Raw genomic sequence first — 17155 nt, 5'->3', positions numbered from 1 at the left:
GAACCTTTAAAGGGTAGGGCCTAGTGGGAGAAAGGCAGGTCACTGGGGCATAACCTTGAGGGGATACTGAGACCCCAACCCCCTCCTCTCTCTCCCTTTGCTTCTAGACTGTCATGGGGTGAGCGCTTAGCTCCATCGTGTACTATTTGCATGATGCACTGCCACACCCCATGCCCAGAGGCAACAGACCAACTGATCATGGACTAAAACCTCTGAAACCATGAACCCAAACAAACTTTTCCTCCTTATAAACTGTTTATCTGAAGCATTTTGTCATAGCAATGGAGAGCTGACTAACACCAGCTATTGATAATTCCTAAATAACCAGTTTCTGTTTATTTGAAGATGATGGGGAAAATCAATGTCTTGTAGGAGCCAAATTTGATAGAAAAGTAAATTGATTATTCCTTCCTCAAATAAAATCAAACAACTTCTCCTGAATTCACCTGAAAAACAAGACTTTGTAGCATAAAGAAGATATGCAAGTTCAATGATTTTATAAGCAACAAATAAAATCCTTTAAATTTGGAATAATGAAAAAGATTGCACTTAGGTCCCAAATTCTTTTCCAAGCATGTCACTTTGTGACCTTTGACAAAATGTTTACATACATGAAGTTTCAAATTTTACAGCTTTCAACCACAGAGGGAGATGCATGTAATTTCTACCTCCATTACTACTTTTGGGGAGTATAAAATGAACTTGCTGGACATGGTGGTGCACGTGCCTGTAATCCCAATACCTAGGAGGAAGATCACAGGTTCAAGGACAGCCACAGCAAGTTGTGAGACTCTCATTGATCTAGCGAGACCTTATTTCAAAATAAAGAGGGGAGAGGTCTGGGGAGTGTGACTTAGAGATAGAATGCCTCTGAGTTCAATCTCCAGTATCACATGCAAAAACAAACAAACAAACTAAAACATATATAAGCACTTTGCAAAGCCTTGAGCATGTGCCAACTAAGATACTATTTTGTATGGACAGATACCTGAGATGAGAAAAATAAAAGATTATTTCATGACTATACTGCATGGTTATGCAAACCTCTGTACCTTAAGATATTCAATTATTTTTAAGAATCCCTATTGCCATAGGCACGAACAGTTCATCAACCACTGGAAGAAAAAAAATACTAAAAAGAGGCTGGCCTATGCAAAGCTGATGAAATAGTGCCATGCCGTGTTTCTTTCTTCATTCTCCTTCTTTGTCCCCCTTCATACTTTGCATATTTTGAGTTTTAGGCCACAAGAAACATGTATTTTTTTAATGAAAATGATGCAACAGCAATAGTGGCATGATTGTGGTTGGTAAAAATCTAGCTTCAGGGGGAGAATCTGAAGTCAAATGTACAGCTAACTCAGTAAAGCTTGGTTTATTCTGTTTTACAAAAGGCCTGCTCAATCTGCATGTAAGTAAAGAACAGTCTCTCCCTTAGGACTCAATCATTTCTGTCTACCCACCTCACTGGGTTTATCTTTTGGGTGGAATCCTTAAAATAGGAGAAAAATAGGAAAGCATTCACACAAGGATAGAAAATGTGGATGATACCATAAAAGAAACTTATTCTTGTTGCTATTCCCATTATTGCAAATGTAGGCATGAAACAGAGACATGAATTTTCCTGCTTGCTTAGCAATGTCCTATTTTCCTTAGCTATTCTTAAAAACTGAGTAAGAACACCTTTTTATGCTATTCTCCTTGCTGATTCTAAATATAGCGGGCAAAAGTAATGTGATAGTGATAATATAAAAATAACTACCACTTATTGAGCGTCTCCTCCTAGGCCAGGCAGTTTATTACATTTTTACCCTTTGGAAACATTGCAGGTAGATATAATTCTTATTTACAAATAATGAAACTAATTCTCAGAAAGGCTAATAACTTGATCAGGTAATACAACTGGTAAGTGCAAAAGGCTAAACATAAGTAAATAATAAAATAAACAAAAGCCACTCCATTCTCTAGGAAAATCTGTTAAACTACTACCAGAGTATTTGGGGATAGAGTACTAGAGTACTGCTTTATAAAACTTTCTTGATAATTTAAAAATAATCATAAAATTTGTTGTTTTAACTATTGACACTGAATATCTACTCATAATGTCCACATTGCCTTTTATGTAGCAGATGCAACCAGTTGGAACTCTTGGAAAAAAGACAGGAGCTGAGAGAAGGAGAAGGGGGAGGGAAGAAGGAGGGAAAGAAAGGAAATGAAGAAACCAAGACATAATTGGTTTTTCTTCATTACTCTAGCTCACCAGGTCATTATTTTACACATGAATTCTGCTTGTAATAGAATAGTGATTCTATTGAGGTACATTGTTTTATTAGTCTAGACTTTTTCAGTTGCAAGAGAAAGAAAACACAAATAAAAGTAGTTTTTTGAAACAAACAGTGATAGTGGTAGTGGGGAGGGGTGATTTGGTTCATGTAATTGGGAGATCTAAAGAAAAAGACTAGTTTTGGGGCCTCAGCCAGATCTGAAAGTTCAAATAATCTTATTTTCTTTCTCTCTTCCCTCTTATTTATGCTTTCCTCAGTGATGGCTTACTTCCTAGGTGACTCTTTTCACATGGCAGAGAAGATGGCCATTGATACCCCCAAACTTAGGACGTCTAATAGCCAGCATCTCCTCATCCCTGGCTATCTGGATCAGCCAGGTAAATGGATCCTGTCTTTTCTTGAATTATATACTCACAATTGGACCAATTTCTGTGTTGTGGTGAGGATACTCTGATCAGCTGGCTCAGGTCACTTCTCCTCAGGGTGGAAAAAAGAACAGCATGGTTGGCATCCTCACTCTTGTCCAAAAGAGAGCACGTAGGGCAGGAAAAGAGAGATGGCAGCTACCTGCTGAAATTGGCAGCATATTCTCACTATTTCCTCATAGCTTCCCCTGGCATTTGCCTCCTTTCTTTTCAAAGAAGACCATAGGGAAAATAAAATATAACTGAAAAGGAACTTTTGCTGGTTATGTTAAGATTCTGAGTGGATTTTCCCTGGGGCCTCCCAGAGCAAAGAGAGTATGGTCTTCAGTTATCTTATCATTAAGAAGGAGGGGTGGAGCCTGCTCTTCACTTGCAGGAGACAGTAATGGATTGGAGCAGAAAGCTACTTTCTTGTAGCTTGGAATATTTGAGCACCAGTACTTTTCTTATTTGCATAGTGTCCTGGGACAAAGCAGCAGTCACTGATATGCATAGTAATTTTATTTACCAAGCCAAAAGCCTGGACAAAAGGATTGACAAAAAAAAAAAAAAAAAAGGTAATTTGGAAGCGGGAAATCTTAGTTTGACATGACATTGAAAATTTGTGATATTTCGGTGATTTATGAGTACTAACATTGGCAGTTTATAGGGTACCATAAACCTGTCCCTAAGGATCTAAGATGACTCTACAGAAAACAGATGTACACAAAATCACCTGAAACATACTTACTCTAGGTATGCCAGGATTAGCAGTTATATATTTAAAAAAAAAAAAAAAAACTCTTCTCTAGCCAGGCGTGGTGGCGCACGCTTGTAATCCCCGTGCTTGGGAGGTGGAGACAGGAGGATCGTGCAGGTTTGAAACCAACTGTGCTTGCTTAAAAGACTCTGTTTCCAAAAATAAAAAAAAGTATAAAACAGGTCTGAGAGTGTAGCCCAGAGGTAGAAGGGCTTCCAGGAACCCTAGGACCACCAAAACAAAACAAAACAAAACAAAAATAACCTCTTCTCCATACCAATGAAGAAAGAATTTGTCAGAAAGGTCTGATAAACAATGGAAGTAAAATTAGAAATTAAAATTTGGCACTATTCATCAGGGAAGTCTCTGAGTGAAGGGGGTACTTGAACAGAAAACATCACCTGTTTGGTTCTCTGTTACTCAGAAAATGACCATATAGTAGAAGGAGCATGGGCTTTAGTTGGATAAACCATTCATTAAACAAATATTCACTTAGTACCTACTGTGTATCAAATACTTTTTCCTTAGCTTAAAATGTGACAGTGAAGAAGACAGAGATTCCTGCTCTATGTGGCAGACAATAAACTCTAAGCATGATAAGTAAATCATACGTTCTGTTAGAAACCAGTAGTATTATGAAAACATAAAGCAAAATGTGAGGGATGGTGGTGGGGTGGAGACTCTTGAGGAAGAGTAGGGTGTGTATTAATCTCAACAGCCAGGGAGTTGAGGGAATTTTGTTGAGAAATGACCCGAAGGTGGTAAGAGAGGTTACAAGTGCCTCTCTAGAGGAGAGTGCCCCAGGCAGGGGACTGGCTAGAGCACCTAGGAGCAGGGAACATTCCTGGAACATCTGAGGGACTTCAAGGAGGCCTGGATGTCAAGAACTAAAAAAAATTAGAAAGAGACAAGGCTGAAGGAAACAGGTCCATTGATGTTCTGTACTCGTGTGAAATTGTCAAGGCCAGTCTGAGTACCACAGATGGGGAAGGAGAGGTCAGCACCAAGAGGACACTCACCAAGTACAGTGTGCACACGTGTCACTATCATTCTAAACTACATCACGACGTGAACCTACAATGCACAAATGAAAGTATATGTATAAAAGAAAGAAAGAGATAGGTCAGAAGAAAAGGTCACAGTAAGCCATATGTCACAGCAGTTCAAGTTGGATATGAGGGTGGTGGGGTCTCAGGGGGTGAGAAGCCTTTTGAAGGGGGAGGAAACAAGAATTCCTTGAAACGTGGAGTATGAGAGAAATGATTGTCAAGAAAGACTCCAGGCACAAAACTATGGTATATACACACAATGAAATTTTACTCAGCCATAAAAAACAAAATCATGTCATTTGCAGAAAAATGGATGGAAATTGAGATTATACTAAGAAAGATCAGCCAGTCCCAAAAGACAAATAGATACATGTTTTCTCTTATATGTGAAAGCTAGAGAGAGATTTGGAAATAAGGGTGATGTCAGGAAGAAGAGCAGGGGAGTGATTGAGGGAGTTTAGGAAAGGAAGGAAAGGGGTGAATGAAGACATAAAGAGTATAACAGCTGAAATAATGTTATATATGTATACAAATTGGGCGCAAGTGTTGCTGACCACACAGAATGTTTGTGAAGCTGTGAACTGAGATGCTGGCTGCCAGGCATCTGGTACAGACACCACCTAAGTGCTGGTCATAAGCCACTTTCATTCTTTGACTTTCACTCATCAAAGCAACTTCAGAAGATGATCTAGCATCCCATAATGCTTACTTTGGACAAAGACTGTATCTGCCCGTAAACACAAGATCCTAGACTCTAGTTAATGTGGTAGTTATGACTTTCACTGTAAGGAAATCATTACTCTAGTGCTGCACTGAAGTCTTTCTGAGCCCCTGTACTCTTGGTACAAGCCCAAGAGAAGATAAATCCTAGACGGTCTGAGGATACTGAGCTGGGGGCACAATGTACTGCAGAGGAGACCCCAAAGTGGCTACTTTGGAAGTCCTCTTGGTGGAGGTCATTATCTCTTGGGCATTTACCAATGTTTTTCTTTAGTCAAATCACAGTAAATATCTAACATTGGTACTCACCTAGACATTTAGGGGAGTTGATGAACTTTTGTTTTCATTCCAGTAAACTAGATTTTTATACAGCAATTGTTCTCTTTTAATATAGAGATATGAGAAAATTTTATCTATTAAAATATTCATTATATGAAAAAGAACATTTTAGGTGAGGAATATATATATAGTATTGGGGATGGAGCCCTTCTACCTCTACCCTACACTCCCAGACCTATTTTTATATTTTTTAATTTGGAAACAGGGTCTCTTACACCAGTGAGGCTGGCTTCAAACCTGCGGGATCCTCCTGTCTCCACCTCTCAAGTGCGGGGATTACAAGTGTGGGCCACCACACCTAGCAAGGTGAGGATTATATAAAATCACAAGAACAGACACTTGTGAAGCTACATTTTTTAATTACCTTAGTCTAAGTTTGTGTTGTTGGTTTTTTCCCATTGTTTGCCTATTTGCTGGAGGGAAGAGGGCCGTATTTGTTTCATTTTTCTTTGCTTTGTCTATTTTTCACTATCAGGCAAATGATGGATCTTATTCACCTTTATCTTTTTTTAAGTGTGTGTGTGTGTGTGTGTGTGTGTGTGTGTGTGTGTGTGTGTGTTTATTGGGAAATGAATCCAGGGGTATTTTACCTTTCAACTATGCCCTTAGCCCTTTTCATTTTGAAAATTTGAAAATTTGAAACAGGTTTCACTAAGTTGCTAAGGCTAGCTTTGAACCTGTGATCTTTTTGTCTCAGCTTTCCAAGTAATGGGGTTACAGGTGTGTGCATCATAACCAGCTTTTCTTTGCTTTCTCCTTTACTGATACATTCCTTCCCCTCAGGCAGACTTCAAAATGGAGTAGAAAAGACAAGGGAAGGAGTTGTAATTTCCAAAATATATTTTTCAGAGGACGAGGTTTATAAGCAGCCATCTCAAATACGAATCAAAGAAAATCTTACAGAAAATAAAATATTTTAACCTTGTTTAACCTAGTAGTTTCTACAATTATTTAACTTCTCCGCCTTTTTTATTAGAAAATAGCTGTTAACGCTTTGAGGCACGTGCTGAGGCATAGATTGTGGGAAAGAGGCTGGAGAGATTACAAACAAGAAAGCCATTTGCCTGCTTCCCAGAGCTCAAGAAAGAAGGCTTTCCCAAGAAAATACGGGCATTGAAATAGTGAAAGAAACCAGAAGAATTCCCTTCTTATCTCAGTGTAAGCTGCTGAAAATCTTTGCAATTCAAGGCAAAAAAAGTGAGTAACGATGCTGTTTGTCAGGATGACAGATCAAGCATTAAATTTAGAATCTGAATTGAAAAGCTGCTGGTGCAGAATACAGGACAGCTTCAGGGAGGTGCCTTGCAGTTCTGTCACAGAAGGGGGCCTTGCCGCAGCTTCAGGGAGGTGCCTTGCCGCTAGTGTTTGTCTCTTCTGTTGCCCCAATGCAACCTCAATATGCTCCCCCAGCTGACAACAACCCTGCTGCACATTCAGAGAAACAAGAAATAAACAGACACATGAAAAGGGAGTGAGCCCCTCTGCAGATTATGCATCCTCAGGAAGAGTCTAGAAGGATTGCTTAAGAAAGGAAGCCACTCTCAAAACCACCCCTCACAGGCCCCATCAACCAGGGTGCAGATTACAGCCCTGCATAGCTGCAGCTCTCCTCTGACTCCAGCCCCCAGTCCCACTCGGGTCCCAAGCCTGCCGTGAACATTAGGCCACTGATGGCAGCATGCCCTACTTTGCCCCTAGCAGTCCTATTTCCCAGTGTTGGAATTAAATTATTGGATTAAGTCAATGATTTTATTAATTTGATGATTATATTAGTAAATATCTAAAAGGGCTTTGTGTGCTTTAAAGAAAACACTCACCATCATTTTCTATTTTTCTTAGTGTCCAGTTTTCTCAACTTGTATGTAATTACCAAAACTATGAAAATTAAATTCCTTAAACAGTAAAACATTGATTAAAGTCTTAATTAAAAATCTCTTAAATGATTTAAGCAATAATTACAAATCTACTATGAGTAATTCTTTAAAATATCCTTAAACTCCAAAGTCAACAGGTGAAATAAGCACAGAAACAATGAGTTAAAAGATTTTCTTCTATAATTACACCAGTTTTGTAAAAAAAAAAAAATAAGAAGAATAAAAAAATAAGACCCGAGAAACTGGGTATGGTGCACACTCCTGTAATCCCAGGACTTGGGAAGCTGAGACAGAAAGATTTATAGGTTTGAGAACAGCCTCAGCAACTCAGGGAGACCTTGTTTCAAAACAAAAAGTAAAAAGGGCTGGGGCGTAGCTCAGAAGTGGAATGCCCCTGGGTTCAATCCCTAATCCAAAAAAAAAAAAAAAAAAAAAAATAGCCTGGTTTATTTTTTTTTCTCAGTATTTTTTCACTAACTTTTTTCATGATTTATTTTTTACAACATCTATTATAACACTTTTTGAAGTGTTTTGGGTAGTTGAGCCTCCAGGATTCAGGTAACTAATCAGCCCTGAAAGGTTTGAGTCGCCCCTGTCCCACAGGGGGCGGGGCCGGAAGCTAGGAGGTGGAGCTCTGTGATTCCAGTAGGGGACCCGGCCTCCCGGTCAGGAAGAAGAGAGTTCAGAGTTCAGAGAGGAGCCCTAGAGGGAGGGACGCGCTCTCTCCCCGCCACCAGCCCCCACGACCACGCGGGGGCTGGAGGCCGATCTCCCACGAATAAAGACATCCATAATACCGATTATGGATCTCCGTGTGTATCTATGTGCCAAGGGGACTTGCCAAAACCTTTCATATTGGTGTCGAACCCATACCGGACTTATGGGACCTGGCTTGGATCTGTGCGTGCCCACCCGCCCGCCCCGCCGGCTTCTGCAAAAAGCTGAAAAAAGTCCAGCCTGCGCTCCTGCTGATCCCTCCATCTGGACTCGTGCCCTGGCGCCCTTCACCCTATGCCCGCCCAACCCCGCTGCCTGGGCCCGGCCATTCCGGTAAGCAGCCACATGGGATCACTGTGGGGGAAGGCCGCCAGCTTTGGCCCGCCATATTTGGCCCACGTGTAATCACTGGGGGGCCGCCATCTTGGCCCCACCATCTGTAACCCCTCCTACCTCATGGCCTCACTGGAGGCCTCGCCATCCTTAACCCCTCCCACCTCATGGCCTCACTGGAGGCCTCGCCATCCTTAACCCCTCCCACCTCATGGCCTCACTGGAGGCCTCGCCATCTTTAATCCCTCCCAGTTTCCACTCCTAACCAATCCTAGGAGTCGGCGGCCATTTTTAAAATACTTTTCGCAGCCATCTTCAGGCCAGATCTCCACAGCAGCCTCTCCCAGCGGTAAGCTTCCTCTTAAGGGAGTAAGTGGGTTCTGCCTAACTCGGAGGATTCTGACTGACTGACTGACTGACTGCTTTAAACCCGGTATACCGGTATCCTCCAGTTCTGTGATCGGCCGGGCCGATTTCTGAGGGGTATAAAGAGACAAGAGACGTCTTCTCTCTGGCACTCCTGATCTGTATTACCAAACTAGGCAGGGCCCTGGGACGCTGGGGATACCTGCCTTTGTTCTTGTCCACTTAAAAGTCATGGAGGAAAGTCAGCCATCAAAGATTGAGATTGACTCTCAGTCTCCGCTGGGCCGTGTGTTGACTAATCTGCAGGCTTTGGGATTCTCTGGGGAACTGTCCCCTGAAATACTCGTGTCTCTCTGCACTAAGGTCTGGCCGACATGATCTAACCAATAACTTTCGATGGCCTCCCATGGGCACGCTAGATCCTAGGATGCTGATGGCTCTCAGTGAATTTTGCACGCGGTCAGCAAAATGGTGTGACCTCGAGTATGTACAGCCCTTCTGGCGGCTGCATTTTCTGTAAGTTAGTAGATCTAGTGACTGCCTTGCATCTAAAAGGGCTTCTGCCCAGCCTGGGTTCCGCTCTCACAATTTTCTTTTTCTTTAATAGCACCTTGCCTGTTAGTCTCCTCAAAGCAAACCAGTCACCGAGCTCTCCAGGGTAACCTCCAACTCTCGCTGTGACCACACCCACCTGCTCCCTTCCAGCGGCTCAGATTCCGATTTCTCCCGACCTGGGGCCCTGACTGACTGACTGGCGGTGCCCCTTTTCAGCAGGAAGTCACTAGAAGAACAAAACATCACCCATCTACACCCCTTAGTCAAAGAGGTCGGGATGAAAGGTTCGAGTCGCCCCTGTCCCACAGGGGGCGGGGCCGGAAGCTAGGAGGTGGAGCTCTGCGATTCTGGGAGGGGACCAGGCCTCCCGGTCAGGAAGAAGAGAGTTCAGAGTTCGGAGAGAAGCCCGAGAGGGAGGGACGCGCTCTCTCCCCTCCACCAGCCCCCGCGGCTACGCGAGGGCTGGAGGCCGATCTCCCACGAATAAAGACATCCGTAATACCGATTATGGATCTCCGTGTGTATCTATGCGCCAAGGGGACTCGCCAAAACCTTTCAAGCCCCTTTCAAGCTGGGGTGAAAAACATGGTCGCTTTTCCCTAAGTGAGTCACAGGTAAACTGACAGGTATCTGCCGGTGCTGTTCTGCTTCGGTTAGTTGACGTCACAGTTTAGGTCTCGAAGAGTTATTACCTTGATGTTTTCATCTAGATGTTTTGCAACCTGGCAAACCTCTTTATGTATTTTTGCAACCTTTATGTATTTATGTATTACTGCAACCTCTTCAAGTGTTTTTAAACCATGTATGCTGTAGAGACCTGAGCTGGTAGCATCATCAAGAACGTGTGTATGCTTTGTTGTGTTCTTAGAGGCACCAGTGCAGTGTCATCTCCTAGAAGAAAACACACAGAGCTGATGCAGGGACTGATTCCTGTGTACACTTTAATTGATTCATGGCCTTATTCCTCCAGTGCTGGTTCCTTTCTTCTTCACAATTGTGTAGCCCACCCCTTCTGATAGTGTGGGGCCTTCTTCTACCCAGTGCTGTGCGGGTTCTTGGTCCCCTTCCTACATTTCTCAAGTCTATTTGTTTCGTTCACTTCCTCCTTACACAGAATAAATGAAGTGCAGCTCTGCTTTATAATTACAGATGCAATAACAAAATATCATATTTAATTATTCTCCATCAATTTAAAACAACAAAATCTATACCATTAAATTCTCCTTTCTTTTCTATTTGAGTTATTGTGCCTTTATATGGAATTTTTAATTTTCATGGATTAGTAATATTTATTTCCTTTCATTCTAGTCAAATCATTGTAAGTTAGTCAAAAGTCATTGAGTGTCCTTTCATTCTTCTGCACTACAACCAACATTCTTGAAAAACATTCCTTGCTTTCCAACAGCAATAGGATTTTCTTTGCACACTTTGAATTTTCCATTATTCAGGACACGGAATCAGCTACTTCCCTCACAGTCCTGGCTTTTCTCTATGAGACACACAAGAAACCCAACGTGTGTTGGGTGGGGGCTGGGTAGATTCAGCATGTCAGCCTTGGACAAATACACAGTCCCCCGTGTTGGCCACTTTTCATATGGAGCTAGGAAAGATATTCTTTTCTAACATCATAAATATATTTTGTTTTTTCAATATGATACATGACTTGGTGCTCACTGTGTTTCTTAAAGACTAAGACTCAACTTAAACGGCTTCTTCCTAGACCACGTTCACATCCTCCTGTGTCCAAGTTGCTGGGGACCACAGTGCCAGAGTCCCTCCTTGACCCATTTCTTGCCACCTAGTTGTTGATATCCATAGCATGTTATCTGTTCAAAATCTGAAGTTTCCAGTCTTCTTATTACTTTTTCTACCGTCGGAGTAATGAAAATTTCTTCATGACAAGTCAAAAAAAGTTAACAGAATTCTATTTCTGTCAACTAATTACATTTGCACCTCTCTCTTTTCCTACTGTAAATAAAATGCTCAAATTAATGAAAGACCATTTTAAAAATTAGACCCCTTTCTGAGTTACAGGGCTTTAGAGAGGGGAAATGGGATAGGAAAGACCTTTCTTCAGTCCTTCTAGCCTTTGAGCAACATTTGGAAGAATCCCTACCGGTACATAGGAAAGTGGACCCACAGGCAAGCCACTTAGAAAATATATCTTCTTCTCTTACTGTTTCCCCAGGGGACTTACTATTTTCTTGCATGTAATACTTTTCTTTTCATGAAAAGAGGCCCTTAGTCCTTTGGGATATTTTAAATATTTGCTGCTTTCTTGAATAACTAGGATCAAGCCATCTCCTCTATGAGGTGTCCTGTGCTATTCAGTACTATTCAAGTATCTACTGGAAAAATAGCCCAGAAATATTGATAAATATTCATTATTATTCTCATTAAGTTATCAGTCATATATCACAAATTGAGCATTATTATTATATATCATCCCAGTGAACTTTTTGCAGTAATACCACTTTTATTCCAGTTTCTATGTAAAAAAAAAAAAAAAAAAACAGACTCAGAGAGTTGAACTACCCCAGTTTGGGTATCAGGACTCACAGCTGCACTGAGTCTATATCCCTGGCCATCAGCTCTACTTCCTTGTCCCTTTTCATCTTTTCTCACTCTCAATTCACATTTAGAGAATGAAGCCCCCAAATAGAGCTTATGTTCCATTAGGCTAATCATAGCACAATTCTATTTAGATTCAGTCCTGGAAACAGCAACCATTCCTTATTTTTATATTGTAATTGACAGTAACCTAGAAACCACATGCTGTTTCCAAACTATGCCCATTAAGCTTATATAACATCAAACACTCAGCTTCTTCCATTGTTCACCTACAGCTTCCCGGCTGGCCTCTTATCAGTGAAATCAATTACAGCTTCATGTTCTTGCCTTTCAGGTATTGTCAAATCCATTCTCACACTACATGCTTAGCCTAATTGTGTGAATTCCATTCCCCAGAGTTACTTTGCTTTGAAAGGTTGCTGAGCTCTGTCACCACCTGGCCACCAACACACACACACACACACACACACACACACACACACACACACACTTCTAAAGATGCTACCTTGGCCTCATTTTAGATTTGATGGTCTGGATGTATTTTCTGTTTTCTCAAATCCAATTGCCCTCTTTACCAGTAAGCCCATGTTCAGCTTTGGCATCAATACTGATTTGTTCAGAGTATATGAAGAGAAAGAAAATGAAGTAAAAAATACATATATATGAACCAACTTCATGGAAGACAGATATAAAAGATGGGAAGAGAAAACAAACACAGCTCAAACCAATATATAATAGAAAGTGAGATGTACATATACATTTATGCATATATAGGCCAAAATGTAGCTATATATTTTCTTCCATGCATGATTCTCATGAGCATCAAGTTTTTAAAATTCCAACTTGAACATAATTTTTAAACATTCTAATTTTTACATATAACCTCTGCATCTCAATGTTATTTCTCTAGGCTTCCACAGTGGGAACTGACACAGGGTTATTCAGAACTTAAGAAGCCTCAGGCTTGCCGGGCGTGGTGGTGCACGCTTGTAATCCCCATGCTTGGGAGGTGGAGACAGGAGGATTGTGTTGGTTTGGAGCCAGCTTCGCTGGCTTAAGAGACCCTGTTTCCAAATAAAAAATATATAAAATAGGTCTGGGAGTATAGCCCAGAGGTAGAAGGGCTTCCAGGAACCTCAGTACCACCAAAAATAAAAAAAATAAATAATAATAATAATAATAATAATAAGCCTCAGGCTGAATCCCCAAACACATAAATTCACATTGTCTTGTACTAGGTTGCTCAACATTTTAAAGCTTTCTTTTTATGGAAATTCAGTGGACTTTCATGATAGATACTATTAGGAGACTTTTGTGTCTTACTTGCTTTAAATTCTTATATATAAAAATGATATTGGCCTCTATGATTTAGAATAAAGAAATAGCAAAGAATTATTTCTAAGTAGCATGATAGAATTTGAATGGTATTCTTAAAACATTCCCAGCATGTGTTAAAGAATTCTAAATTGGGAAGAGACTTGAAAATCACTTTAAACAAATTCCTTCATTTTACACTTAAGAAATTTCAGTATTCGTTTATAGGAAATAATGGACATAACTCTCATAACTCTAATTAACAAGAATATATCCCATTAGTAATTGTAATTCTAGAATACCTGATGAAACTCTGAAGCAAATTTAATATTCCTAGTTTGGTAGATAGATGGGGGGGGGGTGGTGAAAATTTCAGGCTGTTACATTTCTGAAATAATAATGGCTCCATCTGGTGGCCAAAGTAATAATTCTCAGTTCCATCTCTGATAAAGCATGCTTTGATTGAAAATGTCCAAATAATGAAAGATTTTATAATATAAATGTTGTCTCAAGAATGTTACTATTTATACCTATAATTAGACTCTCCAACAGAATATACAATTAATAAATTGTTTAAGTTGAAATTTTAAAAGAGGCAAAAATACAGTTATAGGAATATTAAGGTAACTTTCAAGCTCTCTTGTGGGAAAAATTTGTGATCATCTAAAAATAAAAATATATTTAATAAAAAGTCAACCCCCAAATTCATATTACTTTAATAAAGGCAATAAAATTACTACTTATTCATCATTGAATATGTATTACCAATTAAAATGTAAAAACAACATAAATTATTCATTTAAAACATCCATCGGATTGGTACTTTATTATCATTTCTGTTCTTTGAACTAAAAAAACAAAAAATGAATGAGTAGACTCTTCCCAAAGGAAGGAAAACCCATTTTTCTTTACTTAGTGAAGAGTTCTTGGGTTTCAGGTTCTGTGAAAAGTTGAAATTTCAAGCTAAATTTTGTGGCTTTGTCTATAACAAGAGGCCCCCACTTTCTTTGGATGATCAAAGAAACTCTTTGGCACCTAAATCATGTATTAAATTCTATGTAGTGGTCACATGAGTGGGTTCAGTTTATGAAAATTCATCAAGACATGGATTTACATTATGTTTATATATCATACTTGAAAAGCACATTTTATAAGTTTAAGAACAAGTTTTATGGGCTCAAACTTAAATATACAAGAATAATTATCCCTACCACATATTGAGATAAATATATGGTAAAGATTACTAAAGCCTTTTGAAAATCAATTTCTATAATGGTTAAAATATGGATAACTTCCTTTGGATTGTGAAGAAAATTACTATATGAAGTAAATATTTCCAGAGACATGATTTCTGCTTCTGAAATCCACCTAGGTGGCTTCTCACCAATTCTTCTTCCACATTCGTGTCAGCAGTGTTTAGAACCAGTTGTGCACTCACTGCCTGAGGAACAGAATTACATATTTATTCTCATCATTGCCACCAGGTAAGAAATTACATTTGAAAAAAAAAAGAAAACTAAGGATTTGTACATTTTAGATAATGTTACATCATCAAAGTAAAAACATCACCTTGAAATGCCTATAGCTGGTTTTCTATTTGTTGCCCCTTAGTTCCAAATTCACCTTGTTTTCTTGCTCTGTAAAAATTGATATAAGCCCCTTAAATATTTTTTCTTTGCCAGCTGACCCTAAAGAATCTGTGAATAGAAGATGCTGGAGAGACATTGCAGGAGAAAAAGTGTTTTGCTTCCTGGTCCCAGGATGCTCACTCAGCAAGTTCCTGCTGTGGTCAGTACTCTCTGGTGTCCAGTTTTTGTCCAGCTCAGCAGCACTCAGCCTCCCTTTGGTTTGTGGCAAAGTCGCTCCAACTCCTACAGCGTTTGTGGCATCTCCTGTGTCCTGCTCTAGCCGTGGATGCTGGTCAGCAGCCTCCTTCTTCCACTACTGTTCCCTACATGTTTTCATTGTGGAGTCCCTCTGATGAGACAGCTCTCTAGCTCTCCGTGAACAGCTTTTAATGGCCCTCTAGAGGATGAACTGCCAGCAGGGCTGCCTGCAGGACAGCACAGTGGCTCCTTTGCCAACCAATAATCCCAAGCAGCAAATCTGCATCTTAGCACCTTGGGCTCTTCATTTTGACTTTAGAGTAGCCACTGCTTATTATACTGTTATTCTTTTATTCTTTAGAGTTATTCCCAATTCTTTTTTTTTTTTTTTTTTTTGGTGGTACTGGGGGTGAAACCCAGAGGCTTTCTACCTCCGGGCTATACTCCCAGACCTATTTTATATTTTTTATTTGGAAACAGGGTCTCACTAAGTTGCTGAAAGCCTCACTAAGTAGCTGAGACTGGCTTCGAACCTGTGCGATCCTCCTGTCTCAGCCTCCCAAGCGCGGGGATTACAAGCGTGCACCACCACGCCCGGCGAGTTATTCCCAATTCTTACTACCCAGTCCTCATGCTCTAATTCACTGCTTTAGTTAATAATTCTTTGTATTGAATATTGCATATTCAATCTACTGTGCAGTTGCTATCTTCTAATCAGACAGACTGATACAGTCTCCTGCTCTTTCCTCAGCTAAGATATGCAAAAGGAGTATATTACAAATATGAAAAGAACAATAACCAAAATGCACTAAGTCTATGGAAGAGTTGGTCTAGTTATACCCAGATGTGTGGCTTGCTAATATTTGTTTATAAGGATTGAATGTACTTGAGAAGCAAAAACTGGCCCTTATTTGGTGAGATTTGGACAAACCCTTTAAATGTCTAGAGGTGTAATTAACAGAAACTTTTAAATCAGATATTCAAACCATGATGTTATCACTTAAAAGTATAAAGATCACAACTATGAAACATTCTGAGAATTATTTAACTAGTCAAATGTAGTTGTTTCCCCTTAAGGGTCCAGAGATTCCTTGACAATAAATAATATGAGTCAAAGCAGGGACGGTGACACGGGATTGATTATGATGGTGGTCATTTCTGGCAGCCAATTAGCCTTTCCCACTCTCCACCTGTTGTGTTGTAGGTTTGACACAGCCCTAGGCCTCCATCCTGCTCCAGCTCCTCCAAAGCCCACTCCAGGGATGGGAATAAGAGACAAGCCTGACTTACCAGTTCTTCTATCCTCTGAACATGATGATTTGTTTGAAATGGACAAATGAAACAAATCTGTCTAATGTAACATGTTACCGGAGTTTTTGGAAAGAAAACTTCTTTTGGCTGGGGTTGCTGAGCTGTTCCAATGTGAGCCTGGATCTGCTAGTCAGTCTTTGCCGATGCATTGGAGAAACCTGTCTGATGAACAGGAAACACAGGAAACCTGAACCAAAAGATGAATAGCTAGATATAGATATTCCTGATAACATCATTTAAGACTTCCATTTAGCCTCTGGCTGTAGATATCTGAAGTTTTCAGAAACACAAAACAATAAATGCCCTAAATTAGAGTTTAATTCTGTCGTTTGTGGTCAATACAATTCTGACTGCTACAATTATTGAGTGATTTGTCTAATGGAAGCCCTCAAGTCATAGACCTGAGTAATTCATTGTTCTCTAAGGTCAAAGTCCAGAAGCAAAATCCAATCAATATGTATCAAGAGCTTATTATATAAGCAGCACTCATGTTAGAGAATCAACAAAACTAAAAATGTATTTTGGGAATGGCGGGCATCCTTGCCAGAGCAGACACTTCTCCCCATTGACTGTTAGTAACAAAGCTGCACTGCTTTAAAGCATCAATTTTCCTTAGAATATTTGTTGTTGGGGCACTGGAGATTGAACCCAGGGGTACTCTACCTTAAAGGCAGACCCCTAGTCCTATTTTGTATTCTTTATTTTGAAACAGAGTCTCCCTAAGTTGCTAAGGA

This window comes from Muscardinus avellanarius (genome assembly GCF_963383645.1).
Source record: "Muscardinus avellanarius genome assembly, chromosome: 8".
NCBI classification, from domain to species: domain Eukaryota; kingdom Metazoa; phylum Chordata; class Mammalia; order Rodentia; family Gliridae; genus Muscardinus; species Muscardinus avellanarius.
The sequence above is the reverse complement of the archived record's forward strand: the minus strand, read 5'-3'. Positions refer to the sequence as shown.